This window comes from Papio anubis, chromosome 2 (assembly GCF_008728515.1).
Source record: "Papio anubis isolate 15944 chromosome 2, Panubis1.0, whole genome shotgun sequence".
In the NCBI taxonomy this organism is placed as follows: domain Eukaryota; kingdom Metazoa; phylum Chordata; class Mammalia; order Primates; family Cercopithecidae; genus Papio; species Papio anubis.
The window spans coordinates 160,688,118-160,697,625 of NC_044977.1; the positions used below are offsets into that span (position 1 = coordinate 160,688,118).

The 9,508-nt window shown below is 39.4% G+C and overlaps 1 pseudogene; it reads right to left on the bottom strand.

Moving 5' to 3' along the window:
* Positions 1-4,459: 4,459 nt before the first annotated feature.
* LOC110742458 lies at positions 4,460-7,164 on the bottom strand (annotated as a pseudogene).
* Positions 7,165-9,508: the final 2,344 nt, after the last annotated feature.

Consider the following 9,508-nt stretch of genomic DNA (forward strand, 5'->3'; position numbering starts at 1 on the left):
TCAGCAATGGTATGTGACAGCACATGCAAAGTGTTGCCAACTAGGGAAGCTACTTGACCCTTGGCATCCAGGATATTTATTGGAGACAAAACTACTCAGTCTCCAGAACCCATAGGTCAAATAGATACAGTGAGGCCTAAAGCCTCAGGCATACAAAAATAGGCATTTTGTTAGTGCTAACTAGCTGACATAGCCCAAAGCATTAGGCATAAAAAGATACTCTTTTCAGGCAGGATAGTCCAAAGGCTCAGAGACCTTTTCCCAGGAATCAGGCTAAGGGCCATTGCTGAAGACCTTGGGAATGTACAGAGTTTGAGTAACCCAGGCATACAGAGTTAACCCTGTTTACATATCATTATATTGTTGATGAGCATCTAGGCAGTTTACATTTTTATTAATATGAATAGTGCTGCTGGGAACATTGTTGTACACATTTTTGTTAAAGATTTGTATGCATTTCTATTGGGTGGTTACCTAGGAGTGAAAATGGTAAATTATAGGATATAGCATTTGCTCAGCTTTTATATACACTGCCAAAGAGTTTTCCAAAGTGACTGTTCCAGTTTACACTCTCAGCATCAGTGTAATATACGGGTCCAATATCTTTTTTAAAAGCAGTTTTATTGAGCTATAATGGACATACAATACATTCTATATTAAATTATCCAATTTGATAAATTGTGACATACATTATATTCACACCTGTAAAACCACCACCACAAGCAAGATAATAAAAGTATCGTTCAACTCCAAAAGTTTCCTTATATTTCCAATATCCTCTCAATTGATTCATTTTTTCTATTACAAATCAGTCATCAGTTTCTGTTGCTTACAACTGAGACTTCCTAGATGGTATAATCCTATCTTGCATTTGTGCCCAGCTTGGTCCTCCACACTTCTTTTCATTTCAATTCTTGCTGAGCATCTTTGATGTATGTCAAGGACATAGATTCTGATTTTTGTCTGTGTGAGTCAGTTTGGTCAGATTCCAGATCATCTGATTATGGCTTTGTCCTCAAGACTCCTGGTGATTCCACACATCATTTTATCTCCATTTTCTGCATATACTTCTTCCTGAACTGCCTTATAGCCACTGGCCCCAGTCCTTCCTGGTTGGCCGAGAACCAAACATCTCTAGATTCATCCCTGAACGAGAGTTTCCTCGATGTTAAGAGAAAGGGCTTCTTCCTCAGCCCTTCATTAAGTTGCATAGACTAGTGATATAGGTTGAATTGTGTGCCTCCCTCCACCCCACAAAAATATATAGATGTCCTAACCTCCAGTACCTCAGAATGTGATTTTATATGGAGATAGTGTCTTTATTTCCACATAAGGCCATATAAGTAATCAAGTTAAAATGAGATTGGGGTGGACTCTAATCCAATATGACTAGTGTCCTTATAAAAAAGGGAAATTTGAATACAGATAACAGATATTTGAACGAATTTGGACACCATGACATAAAAACAAATAGAGGGAAGATGATGTGAAGAGAAACAAGGAAGAAAGCCATCTACAAGCCAGGGAGAGAGACCTGGAACAGATCCTTCCTTCACATCCCTCAGAAGGAACCAACCCTGCTGACACCTTGATTTCAGACTTCTAGCTTCAGAACAGTGAGACAATAAATTTCTGTTGTTTAAGCCACATCATTTGTGGTACTTTGTTAAGGCAGCTCTAGCAAATTAATACAACCAGGTAGGTGCATTAGCTTTTCTCCATCATTTTCAGATCATGTGGAGTACAACAGAGGATCAGAAGGCAGTGTCTGCCCTTTTGGAAGCACTTCATTATAGAAATGGAGATTGGGGAGAAAATAATGTGGGAAGAGTAAACTAACTCCAGATTTTTTACTTTGGTCATTCATGAGACCCTGAATAGGAATGGCTAAACCCTGAAGTTCTATACTCCTTGTTCTTTTCTTTCCGTTTTCTCAAATTGATAAGTGTGATTCATTTTTCACAGCCATCTGTGGGAACACATGGACTCCTTCAGTTAGTGGCTATTAAGATCTGTTCTACAGTCTGATGGGGGTGATTTGGGAATGTTTTTCTCCTAGGTCCTTTTCATGGAAACTTTTCCAAAGCAAAAGGTTAATAAAATTTTGATAGAGGCAGATACAGAATATCTTGAAAATCCCTGAAATATTCTCATCACCTTTAATCAGGTCCTCTGACAGGCTGAGTCCTTGTAAGGGCTGATTTTGCTTTACTTGTAAAATCTTATAAAGTCTATTTGCCTTGTTGGTCAAACGTTGATTAAAGAAGAAATATCAGGGAGAAAGAATGACAAACAGAAAATATATTGAAAATCTTAAATGGGCATATGATTTATTGCCCCTGCAGTTCAATCTAACAATAGAGAATATAATAAATTTGCCCCATGAGGAACTTCTTTTCCACTTCAAGTCCTTCCTTTGGCTATTTTCACCCTCCAATCTCTATCCTCTTTTCTAGTTTTTAGGTCTAGAATTGCAGATATTTCAGCAAAGCTGCATAATGACCCATTTGGCTGTGCCTTGGGAGTCAGATTCTGATTGCTTCTTGGAAGTGAGCATAGTGATATCCCCCTGGGGCCTTGCTCTGGTGCTGTTAGTGAATATCTTGGTTTCCTGGAGATCAGAGATCCCCTCCTGCAGCTCTGGCTCCACTTCCTGCCACTTCCATGGACAAGTATCACTCTGCTGTCTACAGCGGTTGCTTTTTTCTTCTTTTTTAAAAATTGAGATTAAATCCATATAACAGAATTTACCATTTTAACCCTTTTAAAGTGTACATTTTGGTGGTTTGTAGTATATTCACAATGTTGTGCAGGTATCAGCACTAACTCCAGAATGTTTCCAGCACCCCCTAAAAAAACCCTGGACCCATTAACTGTCATATCCTGATTCCTCCACCTCCCTTTTCCCTGGTACCCGCTAATCTATTTTCTGTCTCTATGGATTTGCCTATTCTGGATAGTTCATACAAATTAAATTATATAATTCTTGGACTTTGTGTCTAGCTGCTTTCACTTAGCAGGTTTTCAGGGTTCATCCATGTTGTAGCATGTTTCAGTATTCCATTCCTTTATTTGGCTATCTTTCCATTGTATAGATATACATTTTATTTTTATTTATTTATTCATTTCTCAATTGATTAACATTTGGGTTGTTTCCATTTTTGGGCTATTAGGAATAACGCAGCTATGAATATTCAAGTATAAGTTTTACTGTGGACATATGTTTTCATATTTATGTATATGTATTAATATATCCACAGGGTATATACCTGTGATTGGAATTGCTGGGTCATATAGTAACTCTATGTTTAAGTTTTTGTAAGAACTGCCAACCATTTTTTGGTCTTTTCTTTTCAGGGAGCATAAGATGATAAGATTGATTTTGGATGCACTGATGTTTAGGAGAAGCTGAACTGTCAGAGAGAAATGCCCACAATGAGTTGAAGATGCAAGAGTGGAGCCCAGGTAGGCATATCAAGATTGCACATGTCAACTTGGGCATCATTCAAATGCAGTGACTGCTAAACCTATGATGGAGATGAAGTCTCTGAGGATGATAACAGAAAGAAAGAAGAAAATATGAGGAGCCTATGATAGGCCCAGCACTGCCTAGGATTGTACTTTACTTGTGTTAGTTTAATCATTACAACATAATGAAGTGAGTGCTACTATTAGCCCCATTTTATAGATGGGGCAACTGAGGCTCACTGAGGTTAAGCATATGAGCTAGTTTGCATAGTTTGTATACAGCAGAGCTAGGATTTAAATGCTGGCAAAGAACATAGATATAGCCAGAAGAAATTTAGAGAATGAGAAGCAAATTTAAAAGAAAGAGAGAGAGCCATTAATTGCAATAGGATGGGATAAGTGAGTTATTGTGTTCCAGAATCAAAGGAAGAAAATTTTTTGTTTTTTGTTTTTGTTTGTTTTAGAAGGAATATGTTAATTGTGCAGACTGTTACAAAGGCATCAAGTAAACACAAGATAGGTATATATAATAATATCTAATTACCCCATTTCTGACCCATTACAATTCTCAGAATGTTTCCTATTTAGCTTTTAACTGATCTGTCCTGGCTGCTGCTCTATGTGCATTTTCCTCTGCAGAACAACAGGACATCACTGGGTTGCTATTATAGACAATAAACGCATTTCAGAATGAGTAAGGAAACCGATTATTTACAGAGAAAACAGTTTCACAAAAACTAATTTTTTTTTTTTTTGAGGCAGAGTCTCGCTCTGTCGCCCAGGTTGGAGTGCAATGGCACAATCCCGGCTCACTGCAACCCCCGCCTCCTGGGTTCAAAGGATTCTCCTGCCTCAACCTCTCAAGTAGTTAGGATTACAAGCATGCACCACCATGCCTGGCTAATTTTTGTATTTTTAGTAGAGACAGAGTTTCACCATGTTGGTCAGGCTGGTCTTGAATTCCTGACCTCAGGTAATCCGCCTGCCTCAGCCTCCCAAAATTCTGGGATTACAGGCGCACTGCGCCCGACCAAAAACTAAAATTTTTAAGTAAAATGAGATTCTCTCATGGTAAGTCATGAAGTAAAATTTTGAATGCATAACACTAAATAACTCTTAGTACTAGAAGGAAAAAGAATTATATTGTAGCATTGAAATAAAACTGTATTGTATGGATAATGAAGCAGTACCCTTACCTTTCTTCAGTATTTTGTATCTTTGGCTTTTCTTTCCCCCTTTTCAGATGGTGGCAGGTTCACTTAAGATTAAAGTGCCATTATTTCAGAGCACTGAAGCACATCCACGTAATGATGACATTATGTGAGAAATCTCAGGCAGTTTCAGCCGCTCAAGTCTTTTTCATTAGTAGTCACAGGTATTGCTGGGGCTAGAGTCTTCCCCCACTTCAGATTCTTGGTTTATTTGGCACTTCAGGATATTTTCAAAGATAAAATAAGGTTGGATTCCCTGAAAAACCAATCATAAAAGCTTTCCATACAAAGCTTTTGTATGGAAAATTGCCATGAAAAACTAAGGAACAAATGTTTTTAAGAGAAAAATAAGGTAAAAGTAAAGTGAAATGGATGTCATAGTAAGTCTCTGTAATTGACAAGCCAATGGGTGACAACCAAGCAACTAACTAGAATACATTCACCCATTAGCTTGTCTGCAGCTCAATTTTACAGGCTGCTCTTTGTTAGAAAACAAACGGTTTGGGGGCTGCTTTTTATTAAAAGAAAAGTCTTACCGAGAACTCCTGTACCCTCACTAGCCGGCTAAATAGTTTTTTCTAACTCCTATATTACTAGTTGCCTGGTACCTGGCACTGGGATGATTAAAGCAGAGGAATATTGTCTCTTGGGTGTATGGGTCAGATAGTGGAGGTAAGACTCTGGATTGGTTAGTTTGCATATCAAAGGCATGCATGCTCCTGGCTGAGTCTTTTGCTGCCTCTGAGAATTGGCTAACCCTGAAATGGGCTGTCTCTCCCTAGCTAGATAGGTTTTTTAAGATATTAAAACATCGTAAAACAGAAAAATTTAAAAATATATAACCTAAAATGTGGGTTTTTTCCCATAATTTGTTAATTATCATGAAAAGGCTAAAGCAATGAAGCACTGTTCTATTCTGAATATGAAAAAGGTATTTATATTAAATTGAATTATAAGGTACTGTAAGAAAAGAAACCAAGTTCATTGAAGCCTTCCCAGTTTGGGCCATTTTCTAACATTAGTTACATCTATGTTAATTACTTCTTGTTGATTATTCCAATTCATTTTATTTATTTATTTATAGATAGACTCTAGCGCTCACCTAAAAGGGATTTAGAAAGGAAAAAAGACCTAAAATCAAATTTGGATGAGTAATGTTAAAAAGCTGTTAATGTCCCATCACCCTGCAGAAAGCAGAGTAGATCAGTATATTAACGTGGGCAGCAAAGGCTATCTGGTTAATACGGTAAAATTTCAGAGAGATTTATGTTCACTCTTCATCTCTTTTGCAGTCATGTTTTTCTTCAGGGTTGCCTATCTTCCTTGTTACTAGTCCTTTGTGGTCTGTGTACTATTCGATCTCTTCTCTAAGGTTTTATTAGAGTTTTGATACGGACTTTCTTTTTTCTCTAAGTGAAGGAAAACCTCAGACATAGCTTTATTGCTGACTCCTTCCGAGCCCATAGTCACAGGTCTCCGGGCTGTAAGTAGAGCTCTATGAAACCTTGCCAGTCCTTCACACCAGTGAGCAGGGCTGAGACTGTGGGATCTTCCCTCATGGCTGCCATCCACAGTTTAAGTTCTGGAGTGTGGTCTACACACTCATTTAACTTCATTGCTTCCAGCCGTTCAAACCAGGGCCAGATGACGTGATCAATCATAGAGACGGAACTGTCACCAAAGAGGGTTGTCTTCTTATTAACCAGAACCTCCTCTAGCTTGCTAAATTCTTTACACAATGCTTCTTTCAGGCCAGCACCGTCTTCCTTATTTCAGCTTCTAAGGAAGCTTCCTACCAAAGATGGCACCTTAGAAAACAACTTAAAGACCATCTTCCGGCAAGCTTTCTCATACGGGTCATCCGGCAACAGCTTCTTCCCTGAGTATGCTTCCTCCAGGTACTCACAGGTGATGGCGGACTAGTAGATCAGCTGACCCTGACTGTTCTCCAGAACTGGCACCAAACTAAAGGGATTTTTCTTAACCACTCAGGCTTATTTTTCAGGTTGATATTGATGACTTCATGCCTGATTCCCTTGGCCTTCAGGACCAGATGCGTCCTCTCAGCAAACGGACGGAACCTCATGCTTGTAGACTCGGATCTGGCCCTCTGGGACCAGCCCCGCGGGCGTGCTTCCCTTCTGCAGGCTCCTGGCTGACTCCTCGGACATCGTGGCGCGGAGCAGGCCAAGCTCCCAGTGCCGCGGGCTCTCAACATCGACATTTTGAACATTTGACATCTCTTTAAACTTTAAAATATTTAATGAAGTGAAAAAAATCTCCAAAGTTATACAAACACATATGATTTTTGAGTAATCATTGAGTATTGACACATTTAGATTAGTATGACATTCTAATAACTACACCATTAAGTTCAAAAAGGAAGATACATTTCTACTTTAGTGTTACTCATAAACAAATTCAAAACTCAGGTTTCTGTTTTGCTTTGTTGTTCTTCTTTGGTTTTTGGAGACAGAGTCTCAGTCCTTGTCTGCTGGAGTGCAGTGGGGCAATCTCGGCTCACTGCAACCTCTGCCTCCCAGGTTCAAGCAATTCTCTTGCCTCAGCCTCCTGAGTAGCTGGGATTACAGGCATGCACCATCACGCCCGGCTAACTTTTGTATTTTTAGTAGAGATGGGGCTTTGCTAGGTTGGCCGGGCTGGTCTCAAACTCCTGGCCTCAAGCAATCCACCTGCTTCAGCCTCCCAAAGTGCTGGGATTACAGGCTTGAGCCACCAGGCCTAGCCTGAAAACTCAGTTTTTAAAGATTAAGTAAAGAAATGCTCAGGAGCTCATTCATTTCACATCTGTCACCTGCCAGTGTCTACAGTTATTAATGACCTCATGTTGTTTTCATTGTATTTGCACATAAACCATCCAGAATCATTATATGAACTACTTTCAGCTAAACCTTGGGAGAAATCATGCCTTGCATTTCAGATAAAGAAGTGACCAGTCCAGGGAGGGAATCAACCATGCTTACAACATTGATGCTAATAGGTAATCTTAAAAAAAAAAATGTATTTACTGCCTGCCACCATAGATGAGCCGGTATGATTTGGGCTTCCGGGACCACACCCCTTATGACAGAAACCTGTTGGCATTTCCAAGACTCAAGATAGGCTATGTGCTCTCTGTTCCATGAGAGGAAGGGGCTAACAAGGCCTCAGTTATGACATTCAGGAAAGAAAACAGATATTATCAGTGGGAAAAATCCACTTATAACCAGCCCAGCATGTGTTAGCTATTAGAACCACTGTGAGAACTCTCTGCAGCCCTTATGTGTGGTCTAGAATCTTCTTTGCAGTTGATGACTATGACACAATTCAGTTCTAAGTCCACAAAAAATATGTTTTATCCAGAATTTCTTATATCAACTAGATTATCTCTGCTATCCAAATTCATGTAGTTTACTTTCTGCAGGATACTGGCATAACAGCTTTTAGGGTTGCTCACTCAAACTTCATTCTAGGTTTTTTTTCCCTTCCTAATTTTTTTGGGTGTAAGAGTTGGAGTTTATCTGTTGTTTTGTTGAATTTTATCTCCACAACCAGCCAATTCCTTACCCCTTCCCCACTTCTCTTAACCCTCCTTTGGTCCCAAGGATTTTCTCTCCTCTGGTACAAATGGACATCTCAGCTCCTCCATATTGGATTGGTTGCCTAGCTGGCTCCCTGCATCAAAGAGAACTTTGGTCACAGGGCATAGAGTAACTATTACTCCATCGTCCTGCCTGTGCATAGTTAGGTGATAGCACAAGTGCCACCCCTCCCTTTTTCCAAAAAAGAGAGAAACAAGATTAGAGTCCAGCACTTGGGCTATTATTTCATAAAGAGTTCAGTGCTTCTGCACAATTGCCTGATCTTTATCATCACAATTCAATTTTTCAGGATGCACTGAAGAGAAGAAATCATGTTCAAGTTATCTTCCTCCTTGTACAAGAACATCCAGCAACAGCCCCTCCTCCCAATTCCCAAAGGAGGACAGCAGCCACTGCCACTACTGAATGCCATTAGAAATACCAAGATGAGTCTCCTCTGTTTCAAGACTTGACAGCTTTGTGTTTTTTCAGGCACAGATTGTTGACCTGACTTTTCTTCTTCTGAAAGCTTTCTGCAGGGCCCTGCAGAGTAACTTTTGCTTTGATTACTCAGTGATTTACAGCCCTTCTCATTTGCTTCTCATATCTCCTTTTTTCAGAGTATAGGGAGCTCTCCTTTTACCCTGTTGCCTCAAAGCAATTTTTCTTATCATCTCCTGGAATTTCAAGGCCTATCTCCTTTATGCTCTTTTGATTCTCCTAAATAATGATTGTCTATTTTCTTTCTTCTTTCTTCCTGCTCCCTCTCTTCCTCTCTCCCTTCCTTTTTGCCTTCCTTTCTTTCTTCCCCTCCCTTCCTCCTCCCTGCCTTCCTTCCTTCATTTCTTTCTGTCATTCTTTCTTTTTTTCTTTCTTTCTGGCATCTGTGTTTTCATCAAAGGGGCAGATTTAATATAAGCACAGAGCACTGTAATTCTAATAGAGAAAGAAAATAATACATTCTTGATCTCATGTTTACCTAATTTGTATCTGCAAATGTTCTTGTGAATTATAGAGTTTTGTGGTAATAGTTGTCTCAGTATTCCTGATATGTCTGCAAAATAGCATGCCAATACTCAGATATAAGAGAGATGTGTTAGCAGGGCTCCTCTCAGAAGCAAAGCTGAGACAAAGACTGAGTGCACATAGTCTATTTGGAATGTTGAGAGAGAAGGGCAGAAGAGAGAGAAAGAAATAATATAAGGAAGCTAATCTATAATGGGTACACTATTAAGGCAACTACCATAG